Source organism: Ambystoma mexicanum, chromosome 10, assembly GCF_040938575.1.
Source record: "Ambystoma mexicanum isolate Mex_15411 chromosome 10, UKY_AmexF1_1, whole genome shotgun sequence".
Taxonomy (NCBI): Eukaryota; Metazoa; Chordata; class Amphibia; order Caudata; family Ambystomatidae; genus Ambystoma; species Ambystoma mexicanum.
This window is the reverse complement of record NC_090932.1, coordinates 432,557,944-432,570,742: the sequence shown is the minus strand read 5'-3', so window position 1 is coordinate 432,570,742 and position 12,799 is coordinate 432,557,944.

Below are 12,799 nucleotides of genomic sequence, written 5' to 3'. Positions count from 1 at the left end.
CTGGTCTACATTGTGCAGCCAGTTGGAAGCATTAATGTTCCTGTGCACTGTTGGTGACTTGCATGTATTGGATTGTGTTACCCTACAAAACAATTGCAAACACTCTGGCTTTATAGCCAATTTATCTCAGAAAGTGTGCTGTATATTGCATTAAAACACATATTTATATCTTTTTCCTAGTGCAGTGTGTGGCATACCCCTTCAGCAGCACGTTCATGCGTATTGTGCAAGCGTGACAGTCTAGGCCGGCCCAGAGTGTGGCGCAACCCGTGATTTGTTGCCGAGTTGGGGGGCCCCCTCAGCATGGCTCGCAGGGGGGCCCCCACATTTTGTGTTACGCCACTGTGTAGAGGGGCAAAGGCTGGGGGTACTTTCATAGGGCCAGTGAGGGGATGGGAAGGAGCCCTTCAGTGGTTAATAAGTGTCTTCAGTAATTGATGAGCTTTCTTTAATGCTCGGTGGATTGCCTTCCAGTGGCGGCGAAAGGAGAGAGAAGAGCAGAAATGGGAGGAGGACCAGAGGTTGGGGCACAGATTGGCCGAGGAAAGCAGAGGATCACAGAGCTAGAGAGAAAGAGAGCAGAGAGATGCAGTCAGAAATGCAGTAGGGTGCAACACCATGCCTATATTTTTTGTTTGTTATATTTGTGTTTGGTTTAATTAAACAAAATCACACATCACCCTACCATCTTAAAATAGATTATCACAAATTAGTAAATTTACCATAAATTAAAACAACCAATCTAAAAATAGAGTTCAATTAATTTCAATTGCATATATTTGAAACGGAGCCCTAAGCATTTATAGAGAGAGTGATTTTCCACGCAGGGACATCCAGCACAGTGTCAGTGGGTACAGGTGGTGGGGACGCTTGATTGGTTGCAGCGGGTATGTGTATCAAAGCTAAGAACTTTGTTTAGGGGGAGAAGGAGCAAGGGTCTGTGGGGTAGGTTTGAGCAGTAAGCAAGTTTGCTGAGCACAAGGGTAGAGATTAGAGTTTTGGTAGGGTGGTGGGTAAAGTGGGAATGGATTTCTTTTATATTGAGAAGGTTACCCATTGCTTCAGTGGGAGTTGTCATGATAAACTGCTAGAGCCTTAGGTTACTGTGAAAGTGGACCCCACTGTTACAAGCTTTATGTTCTTTCGAGTATAAAGCTGGTTTTTATATACGCTGTATGTTTCCTTAAAGCTTAACCAAGGCGTCAATCCCCAAAACATGTGCATTTTGGACCGTTTTTGAAATAGATGGATTAACTAAAGCTTCGAACGAGAACATAATGAATTAGTAAGTGTATTAAAAGTTGCAGATTGATTTATTGCTACGTGTTACAAGAGTGCATGCAGTGGCTTAAGAAATGAAGGGCCTGATTTATAGAATGTTTTGGGCCCTGAATAGTGGCTTTGCGTACTAATCAGCGCGCAAAACTCCTTCAGTCGATTCATGGAACAGACTTTGCGTGCCTTTCCATGGCTATGCGCAGGCCCATCACACCTTTGCGTGCAGTCGAGCGCTATGCGCAACACTCCACTCAATGTGTGGGATGGGCCAATATCCGTACGAAACATCCCTCAGTAGAAAAGCACGCATTTTTTTGGTTGAACTTTTTAGAAATGTTTCTACATTTTTATTAAAACTTAGGTGGGGGTAAGATAAGGGTATACGTTAAGATGGGTCAAGTGGGGGATACAGAGGGTCTCTCCTCGCATTATTACAAAAAAGGGGGAAAAAAAACCAAAAGTAATTTTCGTTTTTCGACCCAATAAAATCAGGTAATTTCGAAGTAGATATTTTTTTCGGTTATTTCATAGACAACCGGACGGGCCTATGCAACAAAATAAATAGTGGGAGGAACATGCATATTCCCCCTTCTCTTATCAAAATGAGGAAGAATAAGGAAAATGTAGGCGTTTTGAGGGACTGGCCACGCAAATAAACTACATCACAATCCAAGCGCTAACATAAACGAATTTATGGATTTCACTGCGCAACGTCTCATCGGGAAAAGTAATGCGCAAACCTCCTGATCTGCGCACAGGAAACAATGCATATAAATCATGCAATAAACACCATTCCAATATTGGTCAGCCACAATGAATGATGTTATACTTGGTGCCATCTTAGAAGGACACAGAAGGAGGAGAAGGGTGCAGAGACCCCAGATGTTCCCAACAAGCACCACTGTGTTTGGGATGCCAGACGACCAGGTGTATGCAAGGTACCGGTTCCCAACCCATATCATGCTTCAACTGTTCACAGAGTGGGAAGAAAACCCTGCATCCCCACTATCTCTTCCTATGCGCTCACCACCCTGGAAAAGGTGCTGACAGCACTCCATTTCCAAGCCACAAACTCCTTCCAGTGGACCACAGCCATTGTTGGTGGCATATCTCGGGCCACACAATCCCACTGTCTCCACCAGGTGTTGGTCTGCATAACATCACGTGCAAGTGTACGTAGGCACATATACATGCCGCAAACACTGAAGGAAAGGCAGAGAGTGCCAGGAGTTCTACGTGGTTGCACACTTCCCTTTTGTACTTGGAGCCATTGATTGTACACATGTTGTGCTGGGTCCCTCCCCCACCGATTGACGGAGCCCATTTACTGCAACAAGAATTATTGGAATTCCATCATTGTGCAGGTCATCTGTGATGCTAACAGAGTCATCTTGCAAGTTAATGCCAATTTCCCTGGAAGCACACATGACAGCTACATTTACCGCCAGTCACCACTCTACTGGGCCCTGGCATCGGGAATCTTTGGCAACACCTGGTTCATTGCTGACTTTCAACTGTTGCGCACATGCATCCACATGACACACTGAACAACCGACCATGACAATAAATGCCAATAACAACCATTTACTGATATGCAGGGGCCAGCTCCTACCCTCTATCAAGATTACTGCTCACGTCATTCAGGAATCCTGCCAAACCAGCCGAGGTAAGGTACAATGCAGCACATATTCCCACTAGGGGCATAGTTCAGCCCACATTCAGGGGTGCTCAAGTCATGTTTTTGCTCCCTTGATCACTCTGGTGGGGTATTGCTACATGCCCCACCAGTAGTATGTAAAATCATTGTGGCAGCATGTGTCCTGCACAATGTTGCCACATAGTGTGGCATACCAGTCGACATCCAGGATGGTCATCACCCTCAGCCACAGGCACCAACCTTGCCCTTGATCAGCCAAAGGGCACAGGGAGATGTTCAAACATACATCTAATGCAAATTACCCCCTGTGAAGCACACACAGTTAAGCCACATCCCCGGTGCCAGTCAATGATGACTTGGGGCCAACCTTATGGGCCCATAACAACACCCTGAGAATGTGTGTGGGACATGCAAGCTGTCTGTGGCCATGGCCATAAAAACAACTGCAACTAACACTGACACAGTCATAGCAACTGCAAACATCAGTGTCCATGTTGCACACACCAAAGCACAGCAAACAAGCAACACAATCCCGACCACTTTAAAATGACCACCACCAACAATAGTGCATGCACACACCCAACAACACACAGGAGAACACAAGTGGGAAGGCACAGCACATAATGAAAACCACAACCAACACCCACGTGGACTGCCCTGGCCACCCTATGCGTGACTCAAAACAATATACTGCTTGAGTTGCCACCCCATTCCCTCACAACAATTATGCCCACAATACACAGCTACATAAAAATAGTCATACAGAATGATAAAATTACTGGTTCACTACACAAATGATGCACATCTCCCCTCACGCTTTTCCCCTTTTGAGCTTGCTACAGCTTTACCCTGGAATGTATCCTTCATCCCTTCCATAGGCTTACAAATCAGCCTACCTTTCTGACGTGTTGCATACAGGCATCCACCAGCACTGTTCTCCAGAATATCAGCAACCATCTTTCCATGCAGAATCCCTCAGTATAAAAATAAACACAAGGTCAGAGCAGGTAACACATCCATGCATACAATAACACTGCAACATGTGCCCCACTGAGAACCATGCAACAAATGCAAGCAGTAAGTCTCCAGCCACCCATCACCATGTGTCCCTGCACCCATGCAGCCGGACTCACTCACCTCAGGCCAATGCAATGAAAACACCCCACACAGTGACACCTTCCCCACCCACACCACCTACACTGCCTGCCCCCCTGAATGCCATGCTGTTAAGGGCCAGATCCCACTTACCCCTTGTTCTGGTGATGGGTCATTGTGAACACTCAGATTCGGCTGGAGTCAGAATGACACTCAGAGGGCTCCCAAATAGCGATCACAGCGAGGTTGGAAACCCAGGATCCCCTTGGAAGCCCTCCCAAAGACACAATATGGCATCCCGCGATTAATGTGGCACCAGGACAATCTAGTAAACACTGGCAGGGGAGCCGATGATGGAACATCCAAAATGACAGAATGCAAACATCTCATCAATTGCAGTGAAGGCAGGATCTGGCAGAAGGAAGCTGGGCAAACAGGCAGCAGTCATGAAGGCAGGCAGGGCACAGAGGCAAATGGCATAAAAAAGACAAGCAGACAAGGGTAAGGAATGAGAAATGGATGTCAAGGAGACCGGTACACAAAAGGGAGCATGGAACAGGCAAGAGGAAGGGAAGGCAGAGTGCAGACAGACTGGACAACAGGGACCAATGGGCCATGGACTTAAGGGCAGTGTTGAGATGCACTGAGCAGCTGTCAGACAGACTGGTCTGAACAGGGACCAATGAGCCATGGACTGATGTCCCCATGGCAAACAGCAACACCAGGCAATGGCATGTGCCTGGTGTATGGGGTGCGCATGCCATTCCCCAAATGGCCTGCAATGCTATGCTGTGTGTGGAATTGTCTTGTGACAGCACACTCAGAAGGGGCTGAAGTTCCAAGAATGGACTGCCAGCGTTGGTAGACATTCCATGAAAAGCTGACTGAATGGGATGCCACGTGGCAGTCAAGAAACATGCAAAAACTGCAAGCAATCACACACCAGACTTCCATCACTGTGTGTCCCGGCACACATGCAGCTGGACCTGCTCACCACAGAATAACTAAAAAAAGAAACACCAGACAGTGAGAGACGCCCTCACAAACACCACCCCGGCATCCAGTGCCCCCTGATTGCCATGCAAAACCAGCAAGCATAGACTCATGACCCTACAACACCATGTGTCCCCGTACCCATGAATCTAGACCCACTCACCTCAGTCCAAGGCAATAGAAAATCACCCCACACAGTGCCAGACTCCCGCCATCAATGACACCACAACATGTGGCCTGCAGAGTACCTCAAACATACCTGCACAAGGTACCTGCCTGTATCACATCCACCTGAAACAACATTCTAAGCTTGCAAAACATGTATAGCATTAAAGAAACTGGACAGCCTTGACAACATCTGTATGGAACAAGGTAATCGCCATGGACTACCCAGTCTCAACGTCTGGAAGTGTAAATAACAGAGCATGAGCAACTATCAACTGTACAACATCTAAACCCATTGAAAGAGAAATCACTGGCAGAGAAACAAACAGATTTCAAGCAAAGCATGACATGCACTCTGGAAACAGGTGTCAGTCATCCCCGGGGTGCAGGCACAACTCAGGCCATTGATTGCAGGCATACAAGTTCTGCGCACCCACTGTCAGGTGTCATGTGTGCCTTTGGGTCACCCATGGATGCAGGGAAGGAAAATGACACAAAGTGAGGAGGAGAAGGCCTGGGGAGTGGAAGTACAAGTGTCATAGATGATGTGAAGGATGACTGAGGGCAAGAGGGAGACAGCACACGGAGTGATAAACATGTAGCTGCGGAGTGGAGAAAGAGAGGGATAGGGGAATCGTAGTGCAAGGAGGAGTCTGCCTGGTGGGGAGATGAGAGAGATGGTAGCCATTATAGTGAGTGAGTGCAGAAGTGGTGAAGAGAGGAAGGCAGAGACAGGAAGACAGGAAAAAAATGCTGCAATGTGCCTGAAAGGCACATTGATGGAAACATTGAACATGTTGGGGGCGGGGAATGACAATAGGGGTAAGGGAAAAGGACACACTGGGAAACAAAGGCTTCCTTTGAAAGGGCAATCCTCAGCTCCTCATCACAAAAACAACATGCTCAACCCACCATGGCATACAAACCAGAAAGAGGCCCATGTCTGCAACATCCACACAAATAGGTCCCTTGAACCTCATCTCCAGACTCTCCACCAACCACCAACCACCCCTGTTGAACACCACAGTAAAAGGACATGACAAAAATACCCAGCTGTTGTCTCACCCTCCAACAGACCACACACCCCTGGATGAGACAGTCCCAGTAAGTGTGCAGGGATCATATTTATTAGAGAATTTAAAGAGTGTGCTAACACCCGAGGGCAACCTGGCACTAACAGACAGCAACAGCACAGGGAGAAGGGGCTGAGAAGAGATGGGTCTTGAGAGCCCATCTAAAAAGAAGATAGTCATCCATGGCATGAAGAGTATGAGGCAGACAGTTCCAGAGTTGACTAGCCACCACGGAGAAGGAGCGCCTGCCTCTACACATGTATCTAAATTTAGGCACAAGCATGGCTTCTGTCGAATGCAGGGACAGGGAGGGAATGTACTAGTGAAATTTCTCTGGAAAATATTTGGCACTTGTATGATGAAGAGCCTGAAATACAATACACAATGCCTTGAAATGAGCTCTTTTAGCAACAGGGAGCCAATGCAGCTAGCACAAGATCAGGGAGGTATGCACCAAACAGGGAGATGAAGTGGCAAGCCTAGCCGCAGCATTCGGCAGAACTTGAAGACGTTTAATCGGGTAGAGTGGCTGGTCAAGATACGGGGAGTTGCAACAGTCTAGAGAAGAGAGAGCGAGAGAGGCGACCACTGGGCATGAAATTGTATAGGCACAAAAGGCAGAACTTTGCAGAGAATGTTCAACTGGAGATGGCCCTTCTGGAAGACAGCTCTGATTTGGGGTTCCACAGACAGGGAGGAAGATATCTTAACTCCTAAATCTCTAACCGCAGGGAGAGTGGGAGGAAATGGACCAAGAGAAGAGTGCCAAAATGAAGGCATCCAAAAAGAGGTATCCCCAGTAAGCAGTAATTTAATAAGGGATTGTATATAGACATTAAATACACAGGGGAAATAGCCAAGCCTTGAGGGTCACCACAGGAGAGAGTGACAAGGGAGTGATGTGAAGAAGATAGAGAGAGATATTGTGAGCGGTCTTGGAGAAAAGATTGAAACCAGAACAGTACAACACCTAAAATGCCTGCCCTGGTGCAGTGGTGTAAAGACTGGAGGGGGGTATCTGTACTCCTGCCTTCTATATGGCAGAGTAGAAGCACAGAGCACCCCAGCCATGATTTTCTATAACAGTAGCTATGGATGAGCGATCAAGGCTTAAGCTCTCAGGAGGTGATGTGGGCTGGTTCTTAAGTACTGTGTAGTCCCCAAGCACCCACAGAGGAATGTCCAGACACTATGTTAGTGAAAACACAGTTCTTTATATAAATAAGGCTTTGATTATTTACACATACAATAACACACTTTGTGCCCAGGCAATTCTAAAATGACAAATTTATACAGTTACTATGTGGTACCACAATTACTCTTTGATTCCATTAAAATGCATCAACTATAGACAGTTTCACATGGCATACAAATCAATTGCAAGAGGTGTCAGCCATAGACTTAGGAGGAAAACAAGTTGTCAAACAATTGGCAGAATACTGGCCCTGTTTACCTCTCTGTGAGGATCCCCCCACCTGGGCAACCTGTAAATAAAGATATAAAACAAGCCCAGTCCATATTTTGCTTTAGCAGAGTCTTATTTCCTTCTATAAAGGTTCTACTACCCCAATGTACCCGGTTTAGCAGAGTTCGACGACGGGTCGATGACGGATCCTTCTTGAGTAAACTCCCTTTAAGGTAGGAGCCACGGATCATCGAGATCCCTCGAAGGAACGGTGAACAAAGGCATTGAGGCAGCAGCTTTGGTCCTGGCGGTGCTCATCGACGTTCGGTCGTGGGCGTCCTGCGAAGATGAGGTGTGCAGTGCACCTCGACGTCGAGAGTTGCCGAGTCACTGAAGAACTTTGGCCCAGCAAGGGCGTCGGGTCGTTTGCATCTTTGTGGTCTTCCAGTGGCAGGAAACCCCCCGGTGGATTCTCCTCGGTTCATCGGCGACCCTAAATTTCTCCGGCGATCAACAGTGATGAGCAAGGGAGTTCTTGATTCAAAGTGTTCTTAGGCAATGGAGCGTTGCGGCTCCGGTCATCGGCAGCACAGCGTCAAGCGGTCCCCCCTTCTGGACAACACAGCTTCAGCGGGCCTCCAGCAGTTATGATGATCCTCCGAACCCTGGTCAACGACGATGGATGGAATGTCCGGGCGCTTCTCTTCCATTTACTCAGTGGTCCCCCGTCTCTGGGCAGCAGCCTTTCAAGGACTGACTTCCCGGGGAGCACTGGTGAAGGTTAGCTGGTGCACGATGTTCCCTCTTAGCTTGGGAAGAGGTCTCCTAGCCAGGTCCTCTATTGGATCAGTTTCTTGAAGGTATAACAGCTTTCAGATTGTGTGGAAGGTAAACAGCAGTTAACCTTCTTCTTCGTGCTCAGCTTAAAAAAAAAGCATCAAGTTTCGACTTCAGCTTCTGAACAATTTCCATCAGTGAGAGGTCTCCAGATATACTGTTTGGTCTCTCCTTCACTCTCTGCTGGGTCACACTCAGGCAACTAATCATTCAGAAGGGCATTCATGGAGGCAGGCAGCCAATCAGGCTCACAGTGCATTCAGGCCATTCTCTCCCTCCAGACACTCACAACAAGGAATGTGGATTTTGATAAGCACCCAGCCATTCAGCACTCCACACTACATTCATACCAGTTTCGGGCAGGGCGGTCTCAGTCTTTGTGTCACATACCAGAAACCAGACACCCATAACATGAAATGCATATTGGTCACACACTCCATTCACCCAGGCCCCACCCCACGGGTGTACCCACAACATACAGTCATTGGAAAGGCTCCAGCCAGTCTGTCCTGGACTTTCCCACAATACCATATATGGAAGGTCCACCCAACAGCCAGTCAGAGGAAGGGGCATAGTCAGGGCTTCCCAGGACTTTGGGGAAACAAGGTAAGAGGCAATAGAAAGCAAGGGGCCAGAGGGGTCATCTTGTCTCCTATCAAGAATCAACTGATTACAATGGCAGGGCCTGGGTATCCCAAAATGGAGGATTCTTGGAGCACCTGTAAACTCCAGCATGGAGCTTGCACCAGCCCATACCCTGCTCTGTGGGCCACACACAGGTTCCCAAAAACATACACTAGCGGTACAAGGTGGGTTGTACCCCCATTCATGGGTGCCATAATGGTATCCCAAGGGTCTGTACACCAAACCAAAAAGAGAAAGGTCTGCACTGCCAGGAGTCCCACATGGACTCCTGTGCAGAAAAGAACACAGAACACACATGATAAAAGGAGTACAGGACAAGGACATGGAGGCCCTGTCCCCCCAATGCATTTCAGGCATCAAACGCGTTCAAGAAGATTTATGTGGTCCACCATGTCAGAGGCGACAGAGAAGTCCAACAATATAAGGACCCCCATGCCTCCCTGATCAGATATTGACATGAGGTCATCATGCACAGAGACCAACAGGTTCTCAGTGCCTCAAACCGAATGGAAGCCAGACTGGTAGGGATCAAAAAAGGAAGATTGTTCAAGGAAAGAGGTGAGGGGGGACCTACAAGAGAATCCAAAAGCTTCATCAATAAAGGGAGAAAGGAAATAGGCTGAAAATTAACAGATAACAAGGGATACAGTGAAGGGTTTTTCAAGAGGGGCACCAGAAGAGCATGTTTCAGGGAAGGTGGAATGAAGCCGGTGGTGAGAGAGGCATTGACCGCCTGCATGATCACAGACAACAATAGAGGGAGAAATGTCCTTGATCAGAGGAAGTGGAAGAGTATCAGAAGGAGAAGCAGATTTGAGTCTAGAGATCACTGAGGCAACCTCATCCTGAGAGACTACAAGAAAGAATGAACACAGATGAAAAGAGCAATAGTGCACGGATTGGGACCAGAGGGGGAGAACATAGATGCCTTTCTGGCCAAAGCAATGTGGCCACGGTTCACGTTAATTTTGAAAATAAAAAACAAAGAGAGCAGAGAGCAAGTCTCAAAGTTCACTGGGTTTATTCAGTGAGGACTCCATCAGGTTAGAAAAATATGCAAACAGCCTGGATTATCGCCGAATGGTAAGCCAGAGACGAATGCTGAAAAGCGATGTGGCCTCAGAACAGAACTGCGAACGCCATTTGCACTCTGCTTACTTACGCAGCAATGAGAGAGACCGAAGAGAATCATTAAACCAGGGGTTTGAAACCCGTGTCCTACCAGCACAAGGTTTAAGAGGGGCCAAGGTGCCAAAATCTTGGGTACCGTCTCAAGGTCCGGAGAGGCGGCAGTAGCACACATGTCGAGAAACAGGGAAGAAATTTTAGTAAGTTGGACAGACCACCAGTTCCTACTACACAAAGGGGGTGTTTATTCCTCCTACGCAAGACTATATAGTCACAAGTAAAAGGGACCATGTAATGGTCAAGCATGCTAACAGGGAGAACAGGGTAAACTAAAATACCATTAGTGGAGGCAAATATAAGGTCATAGGTATTGCCACGCTAGTGGGTGGTGCCCGTGACCAGCTGAACCAAGGAAAGATCAACCATAGCGGGCAGCAGTTTCTGCGCTTCGGTATTGGTAAAATCATTAAGCTTCAGTTTAAAGTCCCCTACATTGCAGAGATTAAATTGGTGAAGTTGCAGATCAGCAGCCAGCTCACCAAAATAATCTGAAAAACTGGGATCTGAAACTGGGGGCCGGTAGACAATGAGAAAAGGAAGTGTCCGAGAACCAGAAGGAGTGAGGCGAACCAACATCGCTTCCATTTTAATACTATGGGTCAAAGGAAGAATCTAACCCAGGAGTATGGATTTAAAAATAATGGCCACACCACCCCCAGGGTGCTCAGCCACCCAATCACAATAAAGAATATCATAGCCGGGTAGTAAAAGCTGAACCACTTAGGGGCCGGTGGACTCAATAAACCAAGTTTCAGTAATGCAAATGACTTCCGGGGTATACTCAGTTAAAAGATTATGGCAGTCCATAGCATGGGCTGCTACTGACGGGAGATACAGTGGGAAAAATAGTAGATTGTGGGTCAAGGCCAGAAAGCGTGTCTCGCAAGGCAGAGGAGCGAGGGGTACTAACAAGATGAGGCCAAAGGTCAATATTTACAGGCCCGACCGAGGCCCGGACCGGCACAGAGGGGCTTGCCTTTTGCGTGTCTTTGGAGTGCATTAGGCGCACCCGCTGTGCCTGCCCGCTGCACAGACATGTCTTCCGGAACATACATGCTGCGAGAGTCTGTCACATGACTCAGGAGCGAGTCATGGTAAAAAGAAAGGAAATACTAAAAGTCAGCTGGAAACCGGCAAGCACGTAAACACCGAAATGTTAAAAACACAAATAATGCAAGGATATTTGGGGAAGTGCAGGCATATACAACAAATTCAAATATAAACTCAAGAATATTAGCAGGCCAGATGGTGAGAAAATGACCCCCTACTTACTGTCAGAGATGTTCCCGACGTGTCCCCCGCACATACATGCCACCAGAGACCATCACGTGATACGGGAGCGAGTTGCGGTAGAAAGAAATGAAATACTAAAAGTCAGCTGGCAACCAGCGAGCAGGTAATCACTCAAATGTTAAAAACACAAATAATGCCAAGGATATTTGGGGGAAGGGCAGGCACACACAACAAAATAAAACATAAACACACGAATATTAGCTGGCCAGGTATCAAGGAAATTACCCCCTGCTTACTGTCAGAGATATGGGTGCATTGGCAACACCTATAGGGACAACAGATGAAAAGAGTATGGGGGAGAGGACGATGTACCTCATGCATGTAACCACAATGTACACACACACATCATGCAGTCACTCACAGTGCTGGATTTGAACAACAAGTAATGGAAAAAATGTCATGCAATACATCCAGGTGGAGAGAACATAAATAAAACAACAATGAACAGCAAGTGACTTGATTGGGGAACACAGGTAAAGTCTGTCAGGGGTACACATGTGCAAACCAGTACAAACCTAGATGCAACAACAGTGCCAAACCTGTCCTGTAGAGTCAATGGGGACACATGATCAGATCTGTGTTACCAGAGGCAATGCCATGAAGGGGAGCAGCCAAGGGTGTGTAGACCTGTCAATGGACGTGTGTTTAAGATGTGGAATTGTAGCAGGACAGGTCATTTGAGCGGATAAGGGTGTGGAGTGGGCTACAGCACAGTTCAAACAGTGGTGAGGACCGGGAGTACACCTGCATGGCCCTGTAGTACACATGCGGGGGGAGGAGAAGGTTGCAGTAAGACGACGTCATAATGGTCACTCAGGCAAGTAGTGAACAACCAAAAATGTACAGAGAATGCAGGACGTGGATGAGGATGTTGATGGAGAATGTGGCAAATACTGCTGATAGCTCAAGTGTGATAAGTGCTACACATTCCCATTATTTGGCTGTCCATTGTGTAAGTGGAACCTGAAAAACAATGCACATGCATGGATGTGCAAGGGTACATACGCACACATTCATTTGGACAAACACACATCTGCACTGACATTCACTGTAAATAAATGATTACACCCACAGAAAATCAAATGTGTGAGAATGCATGCAAAGATCGTGGTGACCACTATTACAGATATTACACAATTGACAGTGCACATCCTTACCTGCTGACAGAGC